This window comes from Pseudophryne corroboree, chromosome 9 (genome assembly GCF_028390025.1).
Source record: "Pseudophryne corroboree isolate aPseCor3 chromosome 9, aPseCor3.hap2, whole genome shotgun sequence".
Taxonomy (NCBI): domain Eukaryota; kingdom Metazoa; phylum Chordata; class Amphibia; order Anura; family Myobatrachidae; genus Pseudophryne; species Pseudophryne corroboree.
The window spans coordinates 444,573,757-444,586,038 of NC_086452.1; the positions used below are offsets into that span (position 1 = coordinate 444,573,757).

The following is a 12,282-nucleotide window of genomic DNA, read 5'->3' on the forward strand; positions in this document are numbered from 1 at the left end:
TCTTCTGCAAAAGCTTGATGAGGGGAATGACCTGACTCAGGCTGGCAGTGTCTGAACTGACTTCACGTGTGGCAAGTTCAAAAGGTTGCAGAACCTTGCACAACGTTGAAATCATTCTCCACTGCGCTTGAGACAGGTGCATTCCACCTCCTATATCGTGCTCAGTTGTATAGGCTTGAATGGCCTTTTGCTGCTCCTCCAACCTCTGAAGCATATAGAGGGTTGAATTCCACCTCGTTACCACTTCTTGCTTCAGATGATGGCAGGGTAGGTTCAGGCGTTTTTGGTGTTGCTCCAGTCTTCTGTACGTGGTGCCTGTACGCCGAAAGTGTCCCGCAATTCTTCTGGCCACCGACAGCATCTCTTGCACGCCCCTCTCGTTTTTTAAATAATTCTGCACCACCAAATTCAAGGTATGTGCAAAACATGGGACGTGCTGGAATTTGCCCATATTTAATGCACACACAATATTGCTGGCGTTGTCCAATGCCACAAATCCACAGGAGAGTCCAATTGGGGTAAGCCATTCTGCGATGATCTTCCTCAGTTGCCGTAAGAGGTTTTTAGCTGTGTGCGTATTCTGGAAAGCGGTGATACAAAGCGTAGCCTGCCTAGGAAAGAGTTGGCGTTTGCGAGATGCTGCTACTGGTGCCGCCGCTGCTGTTCTTGCGGCGGGAGTCCATACATCTACCCAGTGGGCTGTCACAGTCATATAGTCCTGAGCCTTCCCTGCTCCACTTGTCCACATGTCCGTGGTTAAGTGGACATTGGGTACAACTGCATTTTTTAGGACACTGGTGAGTCTTTTTCTGAGGTCTGTGTACATTTTCGGTATCGCCTGCCTAGAGAAATGGAACCTAGATGGTATTTGGTACCGGGGACACAGTACCTCCAACAAGTCTCTAGTTGCCTCTGCAGTAATGATGGATACCGGAACCACGTTTCTCACCGCCCAGGATGCCAAGGCCTCAGTTATCCGCTTTGCAGCAGGATGACTGCTGTGATATTTTATCTTCCTCGCAAAGGACTGTTGGACAGTCAATTGCTTGGTGGAAGTAGTAAAAGTGGTCTTACGAGTACGACTTCCCCTCTGGGATGACCATCGACTCCCAGCAGCAACAACAGCAGCGCCAGCAGCAGTAGGCGTTACACGCAAGGATGCATCGGAGGAATCCCAGGCAGGAGAGGACTCGTCATAATTGCCAGTGACATGGCCTGCAGGACTATTGGCATTCCTGGGGAAGGAGGAAATTGACACTGAGGGAGTTGGTGGGGTGGTTTGCGTGAGCTTGGTTACAAGAGGAAGGGATTTACTGGTCAGTGGACTGCTTCCGCTGTCGCCCAAAGTTTTTGAACTTGTCACTGACTTATGATGAATGCGCTGCAGGTGACGTATAAGGGAGGATGTTCCGAGGTGGTTAACGACCTTACCCCTACTTATTACAGCTTGACAAAGGCAACACACGGCTTGACAAATGTTGTCCGCATTTCTGTTGAAATACTTCCACACCGAAGAGCTGATTTTTTTGGTATTTTCACCAGGCATGTCAATGGCCCTATTCCTCCCACGGACAACAGGTGTCTCCCCGGGTGCCTGACTTAAACAAACCACCTCACCATCAGAATCCTCCTGGTCAATTTCCTCCCCAGCGCCAGCAACACCCATATCCTCCTCATCCTGGTGTACTTCAACACTGACATCTTCAATCTGACTATCAGGAACTGGACTGCGGGTGCTCCTTCCAGCACTTGCAGGGGGCGTGCAAATGGTGGAAGGCGCATGCTCTTCACGTCCAGTGTTGGGAAGGTCAGGCATCGCAAACGACACAATTGGACTCTCCTTGTGGATTTGTGATTTCGAAGAACGCACAGTTCTTTGCTGTGCTTTTGCCAGCTTGAGTCTTTTCATTTTTCTAGCGAGAGGCTGAGTGCTTCCATCCTCATGTGAAGCTGAACCACTAGCCATGAACATAGGCCAGGGTCTCAGCCGTTCCTTGCCACTCCGTGTGGTAAATGGCATATTGGCAAGTTTACGCTTCTCCTCCGACAATTTTATTTTAGATTTTTGAGTCCTTTTTTTACTGATATTTGGTGTTTTGGATTTTACATGCTCTGTACTATGACATTGGGCATCGGCCTTGGCAGACGACGTTGCTGGCATTTCATCGTCTCGGCCATGACTAGTGGCAGCAGCTTCAGCACGAGGTGGAAGTCGATCTTGATCTTTCCCTATTTTTGGAACCTCAACATTTTTGTTCTCCATATTTTAATAGGCACAACTAAAAGGCACCTCAGGTAAACAATGGAGATGGATGGATACTAGTATACTTATGGATTGACGAGCGACTGCCGACACAGAGGTAGCTACAGCCGTGGACTACCGTACTGCGTCTGCTGCTAATATAGACTGGATGATAATGATATAAAAAATATATATATATATCACTACTGCAGCCGGACAGGTATATATTATACAATGACGGACCTGCTGGACACTGTCAGCTCAGCACTGCAGACTCCTAAAGTAAGCTACTAGTAGTATCAAGAAGACAGAAAAAAAAAAACACCACAGGTAGGTGGTATACAATTATGGATGGACTAGCGACTGCCGACACAGAGGTAGCTACAGCCGTGGACTACCGTACTGCGTCTGCTGCTAATATAGACTGGATGATAATGATATAAAAAATATATATATATATCACTACTGCAGCAGGACAGGTATATATTATATAATGACGGACCTGCTGGACACTGTCAGCTCAGCACTGCAGACTCCTAAAGTAAGCTACTAGTAGTATCAAGAAGATAGAAAAAAAAAAAAAACACCACAGGTAGGTGGTATACAATTATGGATGGACTAGCGACTGCCGACACAGAGGTAGCTACAGCCGTGGACTACCGTACTGCGTCTGCTGCTAATATAGACTGGATGATAATGATATAAAAAATATATATATATATCACTACTGCAGCAGGACAGGTATATATTATATAATGACGGACCTGCTGGACACTGTCAGCTCAGCACTGCAGACTCCTAAAGTAAGCTACTAGTATCAAGAAGATAGAAAAAAAAAAACACCACAGGTAGGTGGTATACAATTATGGATGGACGAGCGACTGCCGACACAGAGGTAGCTACAGCCGTGGACTACCGTACTGCGTCTGCTGCTAATATAGACTGGATGATAATGATTTAAAAAATATATATATATATATATATCACTACTGCAGCAGGACAGGTATATATTATATAATGACGGACCTGCTGGACACTGTCAGCTCAGCACTGCAGACTCCTAAAGTAAGCTACTAGTAGTATCAAGAAGATAGAAGAAAAAAAAAACACCACAGGTAGGTGGTATACAATTATGGATGGACTAGCGACTGCCGACACAGAGGTAGCTACAGCCGTGGACTACCGTACTGCGTCTGCTGCTAATATAGACTGGATGATAATGATATAAAAAATATATATATATATCACTACTGCAGCCGGACAGGTATATATTATATAATGACGGACCTGCTGGACACTTTCAGCTCAGCACTGCAGACTCCTAAAGTATGCTACTAGTATCAAGAAGATAGAAAGAAAAAAAACACCACAGGTAGGTGGTATACAATTATGGATGGACTAGCGACTGCCGACACAGAGGTAGCTACAGCCGTGGACTACCGTACTGCGTCTGCTGCTAATATAGACTGGATGATAATGATATAAAAAATATATATATATATCACTACTGCAGCAGGACAGGTATATATTATATAATGACGGACCTGCTGGACACTGTCAGCTCAGCACTGCAGACTCCTAAAGTAAGCTACTAGTAGTATCAAGAAGATAGAAAAAAAAAAACACCACAGGTAGGTGGTATACAATTATGGATGGACTAGCGACTGCCGACACAGAGGTAGCTACAGCCGTGGACTACCGTACTGCATCTGCTGCTAATATAGACTGGATGATAATGATATAAAAATATATATATATCACTACTGCAGCCGGACAGGTATATATTATATACGTATATACTGGACACTGTCAGCAGAATGCGTTTATAGAATAAAAACACCACACGACGATCACAATATACTGGTGGTCAGTGGTCACTGGTCAGTCACACTGGCACTGGCAGTGGCACTCTGGCAGCAAAAGTGTGCACTGTTAAAATATGTACTCCTGCTATAACTGCTCCCCAGTCTCCCCCACAATTAAGCTGTGTGAGCAGTGAGCACTCAGCACAGTCAGATATACAGTATTACATAGATGATGCAGCACACCGAGGGCACACTGAGGCTGAGCACAGATATGGTATGTGACTGTGTCACACTGTGTATCGTTTTTTTTCAGGCAGAGAACGGATTAATTAAACTGGTGGTCACTGGTCACACTATCAGCAAGTAGTACTCCGTCCTAATATGCTCCCCAAAATTAGTAAATCAAGTGTCTCTAGACTCTCTACTCTACTCTAAACGGAGAGGACGCCAGCCACGTCCTCTCCCTATGAATCTCAAAGCACGTGTGAAAATGGCGGCGACGCGCGGCTCCTTATATAGAATCCGAGTCTCGCGATAGAATACGAGCCTCGCGAGAATCCGACAGCGGGATGATGACGTTCGGGCGCGCTCGGGTTAGCCGAGCAAGGCGGGAAGATCCGAGTCTGCCTCGGACCCGTGTAAAAAGGCTGAAGTTCGGGGGGGTTCGGTTTCCGAGAAACCGAACCCGCTCATCTCTAGGGCACACACAGTGCATGTTTTGCAGGTCTCCTCACAGAATCGCAAGTGAAATAATTAGCTCCACCTGTGGACCTTTTAAAATGTGTCAGTGAGTAATTAATACACCTGTGCACCTGCTGGGTTACCTGCAAAACATGCACTGTGTGTGCCCCCAAGGACCGAGTTTGAGAACCTCTGCTCTAGGACGTAAGAGAAAATATAATTTACTTCAGCTGAGGTAATCCTATATAAAGTTTGCTATTTGCATGGCATTGATGGTAATGCAGTGGTAGCACAGAAGGGCAGTTTATTCAGGTGTAAGGCCTTTATTTTGGGGCATAAATCCATGTCATTTGCTTTCCTAACCCCTCAGCAGACAGCAGAGCTCACCTGCTCCATCTGAGCAAACACTTGTCCCTGTCAGGCATTACTGCTGAGGAAACACAGGTGCCCTATAGCCATCTCCCATTGTCTATGCACACAAAGCACTGAGCTTCCGGGGAGATAACACCAAACTGCCTCTGCTGCTACCTCCCCCTCCTTCCCAAACATCTCTCCCCCTCAACCTCAGCTGCTAGGCCCGACACACATCATTATCCCTCTACCCCGGTTACCAGCTATCCCCTTAGCAACACAGGCCGGGGCTCAGCCAATCAGCGGCAGCCTGCCTGGCCGTCCAATGAGAGGGGCGGATCCCACGAGAGACCGGGAGGCCTGCGCCGCCATTTTGGTTACGCTTTGACAAAAGAAAAAGAGAGGAGACAACAGAGAAGCCGGTTCGCTGTGTCTATCAGGTAACACCAGCCGGCCAAATGGCCCCTTTACCGGGCACCACACGCCCCAAACCGGGTGCTGGGGTGTGACCGAGAGCCGGGAGGGAGGGGGAAGTACAGTACGTGATAATGGTGTTACAGTATTGGGGGAGGGGGCTTTTGGGGACTGAAATGCGCCTCTGTGGGCTGAGATACTGTAGCTGGGCACTGGCTGTCAGGGAGTTTTGGGGCTTGTGTGTGTATGTATATGTGTATGTATGTATGTGTATATATATATATATATATATATATATATATATATATATATAATTATTGGCTGATTAGATAAATTATGATAATAGTTGTATTAACAGAACACTGATTGCTAGCTGTGCATACACACACACACACACACACACCTATCTATCTCATACAAGGCGGCACTCAATCAAATGATGAAAGGAGCAGGTAAATGTGTTGATTGAGTGCCGCCTTGTATGCTGTATATTTGGGTCCCTGAGCACAGGACACCTAGGAGGGCACCAGAGCTACCTTGAACTTTATTTGGAGTGTTGCCTACTCTGTTACAAAAAAAATAAAATATATGTCTTCAGTATGCTGGCTGTCGGGATCCCGGCGCACCGTATATATCGGCGCCGGAATCCCGACACTTATTCTCCCTCGTGGGGATCCACGACCCCCCTGGAGGGAGAATAAAAGAGCGTGGCGTGCCACCGTGCCCGTAGCGTGGCCCGGTATGCTGGTCGCCGGGAGCCCGATCGCCGCCCGACTGCCGGCATACCATAGCGAATATATATATATATATTCATAACATCTCCGTGCTCATATAGGTTTACATCAGTGATTGCATAACAAATACATTAGTATATGTCCGCATGTGGAAGGTGATCAGTGCAACTGGGTTTATGTGGTAAGTAAAGGTTACATAATTTATATCATTGGTATGCTGTCATGGGGCATCCCAGGACGGCCCAGCTTGTATTATAAGAACACGTCCCGGCATCCTACGCCCAGTCTACCCGCTTCTCGGAGCTGTGTGCTCCCGGGGTGATAATTGCTTGTTCTAGCCGTGTCCTGATACATTTTCCAGGCTTTCAATAGCTTTTGCCAATTGAGTCCATCATGAAATCCCATTTCATCAGGACCCATCGTAACCCCATCTGTGTCCTGGAAAGGTGCTCGCTGGATTGACCGACCATGTGCGCCTTTAGCTAGATGGTATTAATCATTGATCCAAAACACTGCCATCAGTCAATAATGTGTATAGCACACGCTGGCGCTAGGTTACAGGCTATTTATTTATTACCAGTTATTTATATAGCGTACACATATTCCGCAGCGCTTTACAGAGAATATTTAGCCGTTCACATCAGTCCCTGCCCCAGTGGAGCTTACAATCTATATTCCTTATCACATTTATATGCACACACAGTCATACTAGGGTTAATTTTGTCAGAAGCCACTTAACCTACTTATACCAGTATATTTTTTGGGATTGTGGGAGGAAACCTGAGTACTCGGAGGAAACCCACGCAAGCACAGGGAGAATATACAAACTCCACACAGTAAGGGCCATGGTGGGAATTGAACCCATGACCTGCATTTGACCTGGTTTTAATCAGCCACAGAACCTGTGTAATTCAGGAGTGTCCCGCTTTAAAGGGTTAGTTTGGTAGGCTTAAGTGTATCCCAAGGTCTGCAGCATAATGTACAGCAAGGGTGAAAACTTGGTAATCTACTTAATCTATTTGTGTGTTCAGGTGTTATCCGCCAACATAACCGGCTGCCTAGATTGCTTAAAAATGTAAACACGGATCTCTCCGTGTGTAGGCGACAGCTATCGCTAGCTCTAGATTTGGCATGCATGCCAAATCTAGTGAGATCGCTCATTTCTCCGCTGGGTGAAATGAGCGCCCCCTTCCTCGCTTAGCACACATTGTACTGAGTGCTGAGCAGGGGAGGTGTGTGCACTGAGCGGTCTGTGCTAGATCGCTCAGCACACATCTCCCCCGTGTGTACAGGGTTTAACAATCCAAATAGATTGCATGCTCTGCAGGACAAACATACCTTAAGATGGGCATACACTATACATTGATCTGGCTGGTTGGAATGAAAATCTGGTAATGTATGGGAGCAAATGACAAACGGTTTTTCAGACAAATTTAGTTAAATAACTGATTTAACCAATTTGTCGGAACTAGGGTGGCCATTCCCGGGCCATTTTTTTAAATCCCAGGTACCGCCCCCATAATTCACCAAGATACCCGAGAGGGCGGGCAGGTGGGCCACTTCCTTCTGTGCGACGGGTGGCTGGCTGCGCAGCATGACCTCTGACTTCACGTCACGCTGCGCAGGGGGAGCCGGGCAACATCTTAGCCTCCTGAGGACGCTCAACGCTACCCGGCATAAAAAAAATAACAACAAAGGGCCGCCTGATCCCAAAATCCACGGGATGGGATCCCGGACGATTTTCGGCCTAAATCCCAGGATCCTGCCGATCCTGGGATTTTCAAAACTATTCTGAACATCCATTTTTATCCTTTTTACAGCGCTTGGGAGCAAGTGGTCCCTTGTCATTTGTTCTCATACATTACCAGATTTTCATTCCAACCAGCCAGATTGGACGGATGGACTGCCAGATAATTGATTAGTGAAGAGGTTCTCAAACTCGGTCCTCAGGACCCCACACGGTTCATGTTTTCCATGTCACCCAGCAGGTGCACTGTGTATCGCCAACTGTCACATTTTAAAAATCTACAGGTGACCTGCAAAACATGCACCATGTGGGGTCCTGAGGACCGAGTTTGAGAACCTGTGGATTAGTGCATGCCCAGCTTTACTCAATAATTCTTTATTTTAATATATCTTTGTATTTGTACATTATTGCTGGGTCGGTGATGTCACTGCACATGGATGCAGTGTCGGCGCTTGGGGATGAGATCATCTTCAAGCATCGGCTCTTCCTATGTTGTGAACGGGTCGCGGGTTACCCGTTCACATTGCAACCCGTGTTCATCACTGGTGGGATACCTAGGTAGGAATGCGTCTTCTTTTTTTTAAAAGGACTCTCAGACTAAGCAAAACCCCGGGTTGCTGTGCATTCACTTGCAATAACCTGGGATATTTTTGCTAGTATGAAAGGTGTTTATATTTGTGTAACACTATCTTTTTGCTTATAAATACTCGAGTCCACGCCCATTTGTGACATCACTCGCTAGGAAAATGAAGTTTTGAGGGAATGGTAACTTTGCAAAGGGTGTAACACCATCATATAAATGATGGCAATGTAAAAATAGACACTAGCAATGTATTTTCCGTTTTGACAGTTTAAATTACAGGTTTGGAAATCTATTCATGCCCATAGGGCAAATCCTAGTAGGTAAGTTCTGCAAGTAGAGGCGCACAAGACAGACTCAACAGGCTGCGTCTAGATACTTCATATTTGTCTTATTGATGACCATTTGTAGGGGGGTATTCATTTAGTGCTGTTTTTTTAGGCTAGCCAAAAAGATGGCACTAATTCGACGTAAGTGTATTCAGTTGCGGGCGTTTTCGCCCATTTTTGAGTCACTTTTCGCACATGCCTTTTTTTTTTTTTTTTTTCTATGTGGACGAATTTGCTAATCCACGTGGTTTTCGTCCATGCCGGCTTTTTCGACCAGTCGAAAAAAACGGCACGGGCATTGAATAGGTCAAATGTAAATTCGACCTATAAACACACCCGAAAAGTGCAGTTTTTTGCCTGGACGGAAATAAACGGCACTAAATGAATACCCCCCCCCCATAGGGGCTTAGCTGCCTCTTCTGTACAATACTCTGAGGGGAGAGGGAAATTCTATATGATGGTATTTTCATCTAAGGAGTGCGAAGGAAAACTTGCGATGTTGTTACTGCCGTTGAATAGGCTTCTATGGTTTCGTTTTCTTGTTGCTATACAAATACTGTAAAACTGTCTACAAAGGAATTAGGAAGGGGTTAATGTTGTCCGAGGTTGGCCTACAATCAAATGAAACTGGTTGATGGTTAATATGTTACTAATAACAACACACAGTTCATGAATTTCTTAAGCTTGCGTTTAGTTTGGCATCAGTGTATTATAAATTGCTGTTACAAGGTGCCAAAAATACACTCTGAAAACAGCTGTGAATGCGCCCAGCCCCTGTAATGTGAAAGAGTTAACGGAGAGAGCGGCGACTTCCTGTTTCTAATCTGCTGAGGCCCTTTGCAGAACATTCACATAAACGCATCCTCCGCGCTGTCCTGTTTCACTTTTACTCACTTCCGTGGAATGACAGTACAGCCGTCATTGTGCACAAATGTCTCCGCATGCAAAGTAGCACAGGGTCTGCTGTGTAAACCGGCAGTAGGGCCAAGGACATAGAATACAGATTACACTGTATGGCAGGACGTATTGCTGCACCGTCCATTAAAGATGAAGAAAATAATATACAGCAATTACAGGTACGGGTTATTTTATTTTAGTCTTCATGCTTTTCGAGCGTATTTGGACTGGCGTATAAAGACGTGCACCCATCGCCATTTTATATGCTTTAACCCAAGTGCTTGCAAGCTTTCCAAAAGCTTAAATCACAGAACGATATGGAAATAGTACAAGTAATGCTTCGACAAATGCTACCACAACGCAAGAAAGACACCACATGGTCTGGAAATACGATTAATAGGCCCTACACACTGGGGGATATGAGTGAAAGATATGAATTAATGAACGAGATTCCGTTCATATCTTTCAGTGTGGAGGCACCAGTGATGAACGATGCGCGGCCCCGTGCTCATTCATCGCTGCTGCTCCCCCGTCGCTTGTGCATGCAGGCCATTATGGACAATCTCGTCCATATTTGCCTGCACTGCTATGGAGCCGGGTGGCGGGGGGAGTGAAGAAACGTCACTGCCCCCCCCCCCCCGCCGCCGGGTCGCCCGTTGACCGTATCCGCTGTCGGGCAGCTCGGCGGCGGATTGCACAGTCTGTAGGGCCCATAAGATGGTTTATAGGGTTTACAGTGATTTTCAGAATGCTAAATACACATTTAAGAACCAGAAAAAAACAAAACTGATCCATGAGTATAAGACTCAAGTGATTGAACGCTACAGAAAAACTGCACCAACATTTATGCTGGCAGTTCTGGTTGGTTGGTGCTAAAAAGGGAATTACTCCAGTTAATTGCAGAAATAGTTGTGTACTACCATAATAAGCTAGCCGTATTTTAAAATACATTTCCGCAATAACCAAATTTCCTACTTGCTCCATTCATAATATAGAGATTTGGAAAATTGTAAGGTTCTTAATAAAGTGCCCAGGATTATTTATTTTTTTTGCGTTTGTTCTTTTCTAGCTTTCTTCTGTGTTTTTCATAATCATTTTCATATACTACAAAGGTCTTTGGGACATGCCCCTCTTCCTGCATTATTTTTAGCTACCCTTTACTACACTTGCATTGCATCTTATATGTATACCTAGTCTGTGTCATAGCATTTTCTATACTGAAGTGAGACTAAATAAGTCTGAGTGATAGAAGTACATGGCTGAAAAGTCCAGAAAAACTAGGTATTAAAAAAAACAAAAAAACTTTAAAGTTATCCAAAAGCGGACAAGCCATCAAACCTGTGGGGAAAACTGTCCATGAAACGGCAACTACAATAATAAGTATGCCAAGTAGTGTTCACTCTAGGCTGTTTTAGCAGGGCGCCGCGCCCTGCCCGTTTTTTAACAGGCAAAACCCGCCCTGCCCCTTTTGCGGCGCCCTGCTAGAACAGCCGCCCGCTCCCTGCCCTCCCGGCGTGTATAGATGCCGTGCGCATGCGCGCGGCATCCATTCACGCATTGGGAGAGGGCTGGGGGAAGCCCAGCACCGACGGAGGTGCTGGGCACGCCCCCAACAGTGACGTCGCTGGCCACAGACGCTCTCTATAGTAGCGTCTGTGGGCCGCACCGCCCCCTAAAATGACGGAGGCGTGGCCACGTCCCCTAATTTGCGTGGCCACGCCCCCATTTCGAGCGCCGAAGCAGCGCGCGCACACATGTGCCCCCGGACTCCGGCGCCCTGCCCCATTTCACTCCTAGAGTGAACACTATGCCAAGTAATTGCATGTTATAGCAGCATGCTTTATTATTACCAAAGGCTACTGTATTAGTACTGGGTGTTCCTGACATGAATAGCGGTGATGTCCTTGTAGAATAACCATTATAAGGATATGCATTTACCACTGTGCTGTCATTACAAAGATTCCATCTGGAGGATTTCAGGTCTCGGACTTCATAAACTTAACGCCACAGAGACAGAGTGAACATGAAAAGTCTATGAATAAGATTTTACTTACCGGTAAATCTATTTCTCGTAGTCCGTAGAGGATGCTGGGACTCCGTAAGGACCATGGGGAATAGACGGGCTCCGCAGGAGATAGGGCACTTTAAGAAAGCTTTGGACTCTGGGTGTGCACTGGCTCCTCCCTCTATGCCCCTCCAGACCTCAGTTAGGGAAACTGTGCCCAGAGGAGATGGACAGTACGAGGAAGGATTTTTGTAAATCTAAGGGCGAGATCCATACCAGCCACACCAATCACACCGTATAACTTGTGATAAACTTACCCAGTTAACAGTATGAACAACAACATAGCCACGGTTCCACCGAAAAACTATAACATAACCCTTATGTAAGCAATAACTATATACAGGTCTTGCAGAAGAAGTCCGCACTTGGGACAGGCGCCCAGCATCCTCTACGGACTACGAGAAATAGATTTACCGGTAAGTAAAATCTTATTTTCT

At 46.1% G+C, this 12,282-nt stretch overlaps 1 protein-coding gene across 1 annotated transcript in view; it reads left to right on the plus strand.

The window, feature by feature from the left end:
- The first annotated feature begins 5,370 nt into the window (after nucleotides 1–5,370).
- The window catches only part of IP6K2 (inositol hexakisphosphate kinase 2), a 49,754-nt gene continuing 42,842 nt past the window's right edge, over nucleotides 5,371–12,282 (plus strand). Inside the window, exon 1 of the mRNA XM_063941147.1 lies at nucleotides 5,371–5,519. The gene's annotated coding sequence lies outside the window, so the exon portion shown is untranslated. The remainder of the gene's footprint in view (nucleotides 5,520–12,282) is intronic.